The 12,221-nt window shown below is 41.3% G+C and overlaps 1 protein-coding gene and 1 pseudogene across 4 annotated transcripts in view; one reads left to right on the forward strand and one right to left on the reverse strand.

Moving 5' to 3' along the window:
• Nucleotides 1-12,221, reverse strand: part of CERS6 (ceramide synthase 6) — a 694,449-nt gene that overhangs the window by 148,346 nt on the left and 533,882 nt on the right. The window lies entirely within an intron of this gene.
• Nucleotides 1,814-1,934, forward strand: LOC134946252 (5S ribosomal RNA; annotated as a pseudogene).

Genomic DNA, 12,221 nt, shown 5'->3' on the forward strand with positions numbered 1-12,221 from the left:
AGCCTAATCACACATCAATGTTACTAGTTGATTAATTATAATTACTATTAATTATAATTTCTTTATCTCTTCTTACTTCTTTTTCTTTACAACTTTTTTCTTTCTTCTTATTTCATATTATGCTAAATATATGCATGCACAATAGCTTAATCACTGATTAATGTCACAAGCACATCAATGATAATAAACTTGTATTTTTATTATTTATTTTTTATGTTAATTTCACAAACTTTGCACATAATTGTGCTCAAACAATTATGTCACTTTCAGTTATTAACACGGCACACACTATACTTTGTGAAGTAAAAACATTTTCCCTCCCCCCTCCCCCTTTTCCCATACCTCCATATAGAGGAAACAATTATGACACTTTATTCTTATAATTATCTGTATTTTTTTCTTCATTTTAATTTATTCTAATTAATTACTTAAAGAAAAACTGTTAGGGGACAAAGTAATTAATAGTCATACAAGTTTATTCAATCCAACTGATGAACAACGGGATTGGTGGATCAAGTGTCAATCATACATGATATCCTATCAACCACCAGCACTGATCTTTAAAAACTGAAACTTCTAGTGATCACACTACGCCCTGTGATCAAGCTCATTTTGCGAAATGTACTTCAGGACACTGAGATCACGTGATGCGCACACGTGATCGCACTAGCCGGAATCCCTAGACGGTCACCAGGCAACGGCCTTACAGCTACTTCTCACTTGGAGCTAGACCACGGTCTTACGCCGCTGCAACTCCTGGAGTCTATGCACGGCCGGTAGCGGGACTCCCAGCGGCAGCACTATCATTGGTCTTGGTATCGTATATACCCCGTACTTCTTTGAAATATACAAACATTACAGCTTTCCAGCACTTATTCTTGAACTAGACAGGGCTGTTTATCTACTGTCCAGCTATTATCAAAGCACTGATTGTTATACCATTCATTTATAGATATGAACAGTTGGAACATTTGAGACATTGTATACATGATATCAGCTACTTTGTTTCTTTCTAACTATTACTAGGAGCTCTTCATTGTGTGTATTTCCCAGCTGGTAATACAAGAAGGACTTGTTCATTTTTCCACTATTAAGAGGTGCACAATGCTGGGATTTATTTATACACACTATGACTAACATGAGTGAGCGAATTTAGTAATGCTGGGACATTTTGTGGATATACTATCATTGGATTTGTATCTCAGCTTGAAACTAATTGCTCCAGTCACTGCTCCGAAGTTCAATGTCCGCAGTGATCATTTGGTTTGGTCTCTGAATAACCATATAGGAAACAGTGACCTGCTGGCAAGTACCATGTAGAGGCCCTTTTTCTATTACAACACTGTGATGAGTGGTTGCAGGTTCTAGACACCAGTGCTGTGATTTAGCATTTTTCTACTGAAGTGCAGAGGGGTCATTTACTTGATATTTCTAGCTTCTCTATACATACCAATGTCAATTTCCCTGCTATATCTGCAGGCTGTGCAGAGTAATTTTACTTGGCACTTAGATAGATTACAAATTAATACGGCCGTACTGGTGTTCCTAGGATTTACTTACGAGTATAAGGCAAGTCCATTTGTGGATGTTATGTGGTTTCTAAGAATTTTCCCACATAATGGGCCTTTAACTTACCTGTGTACTTTTTTTGTGGCTGACGTGTCACATGGTGACTAGACAGGTGATCATACATAATCTCTTATGTTTCTGGCATTTACGCTATACATGCTTTCAGACCACAATACTGCAGACATATAGTGGTTATAGTGGTTATACTATATATATGTGGAGTGACCAAAGAGGCGAGCTTAATAATTGCGGTCATACCTCACTGGAGATGCCCAATCTCCCTTTGACCTTGGAAGCTAAGCAGTGAAAGGCCGGGTTAGTACTAGGATGGGAGAACACCTTTGAACACCATGGTACTGCAATAAATTGGCAGCCTAACATAGTGTCATTCACACTTATATCACTCGGTTCTACATGACCAATGATTTAATTCTCTGCGTTAATAATGATGCATAATGGATATCTGCAGAATAAATGATGGTCATATATCACATGAGAGATAATGTGCAATGAGGTTATAATATAAGTACTATAGATATCAACTTCCGGCATTTCGCAGATTGTGATATTGATATCACCAATGATATAGGACTCATTTTTTCATATTTTCGCGAAGCTATTTTGTTCACATTTAATTGCTCCTAAAATTCAATTTTAATACTTACCTATTAAAAAAGTTCTTACCAGTACTAAATATGTTATATTTTCACCCTCTGAATTAGAGTGCTCCCACAAAAGAGTCTACTCTCCAATATTTCTCTTTTTGGCTTCTTCGGTTTGACATTTTATGACTTTTTCACATCTATGAGAAACACTGATGTTTTAGCACCATAAATCCTGCTATGTTGAATCTCCACTATTGTCTCTGTGTTAATATCCAGTCTTCTTTTATGACCGTTTGTGTCCAATTGTAAAGGTAGGCAGACTATGCTAAGGCTATAGAAACATTACGATTAGTCAGTAAGGAGTCTATTCATGAAGTAGTGAAAAGTGTGGAGAAGTGAGCCAGTGGAGAAGTTTCCCATGACAACCAATCAGCTGCTACGTATAATTTTAAAGAATGCATGATGTTATAAATGTCACCTCAACATGTATTGGTTGCCATGGGCAACTTCTCCACTGGCTCACTTCTTCACACTTTTCACTGCTTCATGAATAGACCCCTTAATATGAAGATATACCATCGCTAACTCAACATGAACGTAACTGGATAATCTCATAGAAACTGGTCACACATAAAAACATACAGTACACAGATGACATTACTGAGTATTTAACAATGACAACATACATATAATAACCCATGTAAATATACAACAAACATACCAGTAGTGATAAAGCACCCACATAACATATATGTAAGAGTATCCTCAGGCATCACACTGGACCCGAATACAGACAAGGCCCTTGGTCATACTCACCATTACGCTGTCAACACCGGAATGAGCAATCTCCACCCATTCCTAGACCGTGAACCACCCCAGGAAGGGCACTCCGCAGCCATAGCTCCGATACCCTGCACCACATTCTAATTGACTCACAGGCCACTCCTCTGCTTGATGTGCACAGGTACAATGAGATCCCATTGGTCCTGATGTCTGCCTATCACGCTGGGACAAATCACTTCTGATTTCCCCACCTTGTTGTATAGACTAATTGGGGCATCTAACACTGCCATGTGTCCTCTTAGTGCCCACCTAGGGCAATATTACATACTTTTGGAATCACTGATGTACAGACAAATACAGTTATGGCCGTATTATAGGAGGGGAGATGGGGCGGTCGTCCAGGGGCCCCCACACATTAGGGGTCCCCACAGTCTGTCCCCCAGACTCACGGCTGCACTGCTTTAATTAACATAAAATAATTCTTCCTCTGTGGCGGCTCAGCTGTCCTCTAACAGCAGCCGCTGCTGAGGATCTGTACAAGAGATTTCCAGCACCGACGTGGCGGGGTCCAGAGCCGCTGCGACCAGCTATTTCCTGCCTGTGTTGCAGCGGCTCTAGACAGTCAGTGCCTCACGGAATGTCACATAGTCATGGGCAAAGAGATACAGTGAAGTGAGTATAGACACATGACTCAGCTCAGTGTAGTGTCTCGACTCGAGACAGTGTCTCGGCACATGGCTCTTCTGTAATGCATTGCAGACTGTGTACATGCACAGTCTGCTGGCAGTGCTGGGACTCGTGGAGGGAGTGGCTCAGATGGTATCTGGTCTTTAGGTCGACCCTGTCTAGGTTGACAGTCATTAGGTCGGCCACTGAAGGTCGACAGTGAGCAGGTTGACACAAGCATAGGTCGACATGGCCATTAGGTCGACATGAGCAAGGTCAACACAGTTTTTTGGGGGGTTTCAGGGCTTTTTCATACCTACTGTATTCTATCCAAGTGAGCATAGAGTTGTTTAGAAACCTTGTGGCGAGCGTAGAGAGACACTGCGCCCAAAGCGTGGCGAGCAAATACGTTTTATTTGTTGGTGGTCCCAGATGGAAATGCAGGTCAAGAACACCCCCCCTCCCTGAAAAAAAAAAAAACTAGGCTAGGTCGACTATGTGTGTCGACCTAGCCTATGCCGACCTTCCTTACATGTCGATATATTCATGTGTCGGCCTTCAGTCAGTGTCAACCTACTCACTATCAACCTTCAGTGGTCGACCTAGTGACTGTCGACCTGGACAGGGTCTACCCAATAATCCACACCTGACTCAGACATCTGGGAGTGGCTCAGCTATTCAGCTGTACTGAATGAATCAATGAATCTAATCCATCTCCACTGAGTCAGCATCTGTCTTACAGGCAGTCAGTGCTCAGTGACTCAGACCTCTGGTAATGTGTCAGCTATTCAGCTGCACTGAATGAATCAGTAATGATTCTGATCCATCTCCACTGAGTGAGCACTGTCTCACAGTCAGTCAGTGACTCATACCTCTGCTATTCAGCTGCACTGGATGAATCATTGATGAATCTGATGAGTCTCAACTGTCTCAACTCTGTGTCACAGGAAGTTAGGCACAGCAGCAATGAGCTAGGTCAACACAGCTTAGGTCGACAGTCATTAGGTCGACCACTGAAGGTCAACATGGTAAATATGTCGACATGGTCATTAGGTTGACATGTACTAGGTCGACAGGTCGACATGAGTTTTTAAAAAAAAAATTATTTTTCCATATTTGACGATCCACGTGGACTACGATTGGAACGGTAACCTGTGGTGAGCGTAGTAAGGCACCTTGCCTGAAGCATGGCGAGCGAAGCAAGCCATGCGAGGGGACACGGTGCACTAATTGGGGTTCACTGTCACTTTACGAAGAAACCACACCCAAAAAAGTCCAAAAACTCATGTTGACCTTTTCACCTGTCGACCTAGTACATGTCGACCTAATGCCCATGTCGACCTAGTGCATGTCGACATAATGGCCATGTTGACCTTCAGTGGTCAACCTAATGACTGTAGATCTAAGTTGAGTCGACCCAATGACCCGTACCCGCAGCAGCAGCCCAGATACTGAGCAGCATCACACTGCTCCCTCCCAGGGGGTGTCACCGACGAGTGCTGCCACCCAATCACTGTGACTGACTGAGAGAGGTTACTGGGGGCTGTCTCAACACACAAAACTGTGAGTGACTCGAATTATTCGAACTTCTAAATGATTCGACTCATTGTGTTATGACAGCAACTCAGTAGCCATCTCTAATTTCACGTCATTATCCCGCAAGGCACTTACTGTCCAGAGCCGCTGCCGCTGCAATACAGGAAGAGCTGGTCGCTGCGGCTCTGGACCCCACGACGTCGGCGCTAAAAATCCCTTGCGGGCTGCTGAACAGACAGAGAGCTGACAGGCAGGTATCCCACACTGTCACTAATGTTTAAAACACAGAAATATGTCTAAATATGGTTGTGTGCGTGCGTGTGTATATATATATATATCTATATATATATATATATATATATATATATGTGTGTGTGTGTGTCACTATATACACACAGTATACCTAAATATAGATATATATCTATATGTGTACATAGATATCAATCACTATATATATATATATATACATAGATCTATATAGATATATAACTATATATAGTATATCACTTTGATCATTTAATTAATAGGGGTCCCCACAAGTTTGTTGCCCGGGGGCCCCCACAGGACTTAATCCGGCCCTGAATACAGTAATAAGCATCTCTGTATATTATGGTCAGTTCTTGTACCCCGTCATTTATACAAAATGTGTATATATATATATATATATATATATATATATATATATAGGAAATCACGGCAAAACTTGGTTTACCCTGCCAGGTGAGCAAGCCCAGGTGGTGAAACGTACGTCAACTAACGGCCTCACGCACGGACTCACTGCAGGGGGAGCCGTGACCAACAGCAGTGATCCAGAGTGGCTGAGCGGCAATGATTCATAGAGTCCGGGGAGATTGCGAGTGGTAATGTACAGTGACCTACGGGTCAGACTCACTCACCCGACACTCCCCACATCTTCTCTCTTCCTGTCAATTCTCATTTTCACGGACAGACACCTGGTCTCCGGTGGCGCATCCGGACCCTGCAAGGCAAGTGGCAACAGGGTCCGCCTAACACCACATACGGCTTCTCAGGTTGCCGTCCGCTGTTCTTCTTTTTTCCACGGCACAACCCACGATCCCACTCTCATCTGTCCTCCGCTCTGATGATGAGGTCAGACAGCAGATGGGATCAGTGAACTGGAGTGCCGACTATCTTTCGCTTTCCAGAGGTTTAGTCTCACATTTGACCAGCTACAAGCATATAATCTTGATGAGATAATAGGTACCAACGTATTTAACAAATGTGGCAACAAGCAAGGCGCAACCATTGTGGGAATGAATATCTGTGAGTTTGTCTCAATTTGTGCCTATTAAGATAACAATAACTGTTTTCCAGCAATAGCCAGTTTCTCATTTAGGAGTAGGTTTGGTATGTGCAATCTCATTTCACAACTAAAATGTTTTCAAATGATGTAATGTTATCAACACAATTGTGATCAGCTTGCTACTGTGGGCCTTTTCACTTTCGGACTCTGACTCAGACCCAAGTGGCGCATTTAGGACCTTGCAAGGCTTATAAGCATCAGGGCCCATCTAACACCACGACGGGGTCTCTAGCCAGTGTGCCAGCTTTACTTCTTCTGTGACGCAGTCGACGGTCCTACTCTCATTTTTCCTCCGCTCATGGATGAGGTTAGACAGCAGATGGGACCAGCAGACTAGAGTGTCACTATCTAATTCCTTCTACTATCCATGTCAGCACAAATCAGTTTCTCCTTATCTGCATTTGTTATATAATTACCTGACAAACAACATTGGTGTGTCAGTTTCTTATTTAAAGATACAATTGAATCATTATGAAGACAGAGTGTCCAGTAAAATTCAATTGCAACTATGTATTTCCTAACAGACATGGAGAGTACTTTCTTTTGGCATGGAAGGGATGTTAAAACACAGATTGACAGTGTGAAGTATGGGGAGAACTTGATCTCACATGCATATTAGCATGTATACCGCCAGAGTTAACTTAAATAGCTATTATCAGATTTGATTTTATATGAGATATTGAATTTGAACTTATCTATAATCTCTCTGATTGTATAGACTATATATTACTAATATCATCCCAAAAATGCTGCTCATGTGATATTTTTGATGGATTATTATCATTTTTTTCATTTTTTTCATTAATTTTTGTGATTACTGCTGTTTATTGGATAAGTCTGATAGATTACTATCTTTCTTTTTTTCTTAGGACCTATTTTTAAGCAAAATATAAAATTGTAAGACGATAACATTTGCTCTTCCTGATTTATTCATATATTTTCACCACTGTTTAAAAGGGGAATAATCAATTGATATTTCTAGTATACCTCTGTTATTATATTTTAGTCGAGTATTGGATAAATAAAAGCTAAGTTTTAAATTATAGACAGTTTTCATTTTTTCACACATACAATTATTAAAAGAGTGCTCCAAACATAGGAATTTCTTCTGTTTTGGTGAGATGTGGGCTCTTCCACACCTACCAAATCAATTTGTATATAGGAAATCACGACAGCACTCAAAGCCTATGTATATAAAGCAAAAAATGGTGGTGCAAGGCGGCAATAAATATAAAACACTCACTTCTACAGCGATGCAGAAAAAGTAGACAAGCCAGCACTCACGTGTAGATGAAAGAAAAGCAGGATTTATTCCTTAACCAAACGGCATGGTGAAGTACAGCAAATACAGCAAACACAGCCTGACAGTCAGTTGAAACAGCTGTCGGGCTGTGTTTGCTGTATTTGCTGTACTTCACTATGCCATTTGGTTAAGGAATAAATCCTGCTTTTCTTTCATCTACACGTGAGTGCTGGCTTGTCTACTTTTTCTGCATCACTGGAGAAGTGTTTTATATATATATATATATATATATATATATATATATATAAACAGCAGAAGGTCAGTCTCTCCCATTAATGTCCATACTGCGCCGTGTGCCCTCACAGAGATGAAGACTTAGAGATGCAGGTGGTGTGGCACTCCAAGCGACTGAAGGATTCAGAGACAGTGAGGCATATAAAGTAACGACAACATTTCAATGCCTTTATTTCGGCATTTTCATCAGGTCAACAAACAAAGTAAAAATCACTCACCTAAATACCAAGTGTAATCACCCAGGTGCATCTTAGAGTCCAGAAGTTGGATCACCCGCCCGCAGATATAATTAAATAAATGAGGCAGTTACATAAGGCTATTTAAGCCTAATTGCTCATTAAGACCCCTCGGATACAATGTCCCCAGGCAGTGAATCCACCGTGTCTCAAGCTTACGTAATTCCGTACCACGGTCCCCACCTCTACGTAATACCGGAACTTGATCTATCATCCGGTATCGCAAGGATACCAGTGGATGCCGTGCCTGACAAAAATGTCTGGCCACTGGGTGATCACTAGTACCTTTACTAATGGCCGTTTTAATAGCAGACCTATGGGCTGCCATACATTCTTTGAACATCCGTTCAGTCTTACCCATGCATGACAGCACACAGGGATACATAAGTTGGTATACAACATACCTAGAGTTACATGTAAGAGGGGTCTTAATGAACAATTAGGCTTAAATAGCCTTATGTAACTGGCTCATTTATTTAATTACATATGGGTTATATACGTGTACCATACTTCATACCATCTTATTGTGACATCTGTATATTTATAGCATTGCTGGTCTTTTTACAGCTACGAGATAGTGCTAGTGTATACATGCAATATCTGGTTTTGATATTTGTTTAATTGGACATGTGTTTTTATGCCTAATATATTGCTAGTAGTGTTTGTGAGTTGATGTTTAACATTTGTCATGCATTTCAGGTTGTTCCTATATGTTGCCATGGTGATGGGCACTGCCGGATGACGCAACTAGTTTTGACGTCACCGGGATGCGCGGAAGGAAGCATGTGGGTGATCCGACTTCCGGATGCTACGCTGCACCTGGGTGATTACACTTGGTATTTAGGTGACTGATTTTTACTTTGTTTGTTGACCTGATGAAAATGCCGAAATAAAGGCATTGAAAAGTTGTTGTTACTTTATATGCCTCACTGTCTCTGAATCCTTCAGTCGTTTTGAGTGCTGCACCACCTGCATCTCTCTCTCTCTCTCTATATATATATATATATATATATATGTGTGTCTGTGTGTGTGTCTCCTTTGGTGGCGGCAGTGAGTATTTTGAATGTACTGTATAGAACAATTTTTGTTTAATATGTAAACACTTGTAATTATTTTTGTAACTATTTTAATATGTTACATTTGAGATTACTAGCACAATGTATAAATATTGGTAATCATTTTTGTGGAATGATTGGCACTATAATGAGCACTTATTACTGGATTGTAAAAAAAACAGACACCAGTTAATTAGAACACGTTTATTATTATTTATATTATCTTATATTGTGGGTTGTTTTTTTTTTACTATGGAAATAATGTTTTAAGACATAAAGTCTTGTGACCCAATGTTGAAATATTGTCAAATACTTTTTAGGGTCCATTATATAGATCCTGTGTTAAAACGAAATACAGAATCTGCAATCTGGTTCAGTACATAGTTGAATATTCTTAGAGACATCTCTGCTTATGCTTGGTATGTATTAAATTATCCAATAAGACACCGTACCTGATAGCTCCCAGTTAGATTATCTTTGAACTAACTAAATAATATCTATAGGTTTTATTGCCTTTTGACCATTTTTGGTGGATCATCCTTTTCAACTGCTTCAACAGAAAATTAGCTCCATATATATGGATTATGAATATCTATGAAGGTTTTATCCTTCTTCCTTGGTATGTATCTCTCCTCCTCCTTTCTGATGACCTCTGAGAAGTCCTAAGAAACAATCTAAACCACCCATTTCATGATTTATTTTTTATAGTGATACCATATATGAACCCCTGATGAAGTCGTTCTGACGAAACGCTTTGGGTTAAATCAGGAACGGTCTCTTGCCTAGTTTGCCACTGTACCACATAGAGTGCACACCTGTATGTGTGAGGGTGTTTCCTCAAAGGTTTTAAAGGCTTGAACTGATTAAAAAAAATGCATTGACTGTTTCTGGATGTATTTTAATGTTCATATGAATTTATGTATTTTCATTGTACATTTTTCCAATATTAATTTTTATTATTTTGTGGGTGAACAAAAGCAAACGGGTGTGGGGTACAGAAAAGAAAAAAGGAAGGGAAAAGGTTAGGGGGGTACACAGACTGTTCAACAAAAACATAATTGCATAGAGATTGTTAAGTAAATCATCATACAGGAGAACCACGTGAGGCCAAATCCATCCAACAGTAATTACATTTTAGATTGTCAATCTACATTCCTAAGTATCGTGAGGGTGTATGGCATCTGGTGGGCGATTGTGCCAATAGGTAGACCACGAATACCAGCGGAGAAGAGGGCAGGATGGGGTAGAGGCATAGGCCACTCCTGCTGTTTTAAATTCACAATGTGACTGTACGGCCATCTCTATCGCCATTATATGGGGACCCCGGGGGAGCGCTATTGACGGGCAATTAGGAGTTTGGCGGAGATAAGGATATGGCACAGGATGTAACGATCGCCCGGCGATAAGTCGCCATAATATAGGTGAAGGAGAGCCAGTCGTGGGTGGGGAGTTATATGAAGGCCTAGCACCAATCCTATAAGGTGGAAGACGGAATTCCACAGCAGGGTAAGCGCTGGGCATTCCCAGAAGATATGTAATAAGGTTCCAACCTTACCACAGTTACGCCAGCAGAGATTGGATGTGGAGGGTTGCATCGCGTGTAAGTGGGATGGGGTGAAATACAAACGATGGAGGAGTTTATAAGATAATTCTATATGTGATATACATTTAGATACTGTATAGGAGGTTTGGAAAATCGTCTCCCATTCCTCCTCCGAGACGGAACACCTAAGGTCCGCCTCCCATTTCACTTGAAAGGGTGCTTTCTGCAGTGGTTGGGGGTTGATAATATAGTTATACCATTTAGTGATGCCTCCCCTGCCCTCCCCAGTATCCAGGAAATTCCGAACAAGTTTAGGTAATGGGGATAGGTTGTGGGGGGAAACAGAGGCCCCGTGGAGCCAATGTCTGAGTTGCAAATATTTATAAAATTCCCTGTGCGGCAACGGGAATCTTTCCTGTATTTGGGCAAAAGAAAGGAGAGTATTGTTTACCATTATATACTGTAGAGACAGAATTACCCTTAATATCCAGGAATCGAATCTCGAGTCAGGGATTAAGGAGGCTATGCCTGTCAGTGAGAGAGCAGGGGTGGGGAGAGTTATATCGCTTCCTCTATGCACCACCTCCAACCAAGCCCTCCGAGTAGATTGGACAGAGAGAGATCTAGTGGCTAATAATTTACCCTCAGTCTTTGGGAGTAACAAAACATCAGTCAGGGGGAGCGGGGCAACGAGCCCTTGTTTGAGGTGTACCCACGATTTATATGCGGGATGTGAATACCGGCTCCTATTTGTGCAAGTCGGCATGCTAATTGATAGGAATGTAAATCTGGATATGCTAGACCTCCTTCTCGTTTGGGCCGGATCATTGTTTTTCTGGCTAACCTCGGTTTCCTACCTTTCCATACATAAGAGTTGAATATAGCATTCAATTTAGACAGAAGATAGTTAGGTAGGAGAATAGGGATGGCTCAAAATAGATACATGAGCCTGGGGAGGACTGTCATCTTCAGTGCAACTATTCGCCCTAACCATGAGACATGGGCCCTCATTCCGAGTTGTTCGCTCGCTAGCTGCTTTTAGCAGCATTGCACACGCTAAGCCGCCGCCTACTGGGAGTGTATCTTAGCATAGCAGAATTGCGAACGAAAGATTAGCAGAATTGCGAATAGAAAATTTTTAGCAGTTTCTGAGTAGCTCGAGACTTACTCCTACACTGCGATCAGTTCAGCCAGTTTCGTTCCTGGTTTGATGTCACACACACGCCCAGCGTTCGCCCAGACACTCCCCCGTTTCTTCAGACACTCCCGCGTTTTTCCCAGAAACGCCAGCGTTTTTTCGCACACTCTCAGAAAACGTCCAGTTTCCGCCCAGAAACACCCACTTCCTGTCAATCACACTAGGATCA

The sequence above is a fragment of the Pseudophryne corroboree genome, chromosome 7 (genome assembly GCF_028390025.1).
Source record: "Pseudophryne corroboree isolate aPseCor3 chromosome 7, aPseCor3.hap2, whole genome shotgun sequence".
In the NCBI taxonomy this organism is placed as follows: domain Eukaryota; kingdom Metazoa; phylum Chordata; class Amphibia; order Anura; family Myobatrachidae; genus Pseudophryne; species Pseudophryne corroboree.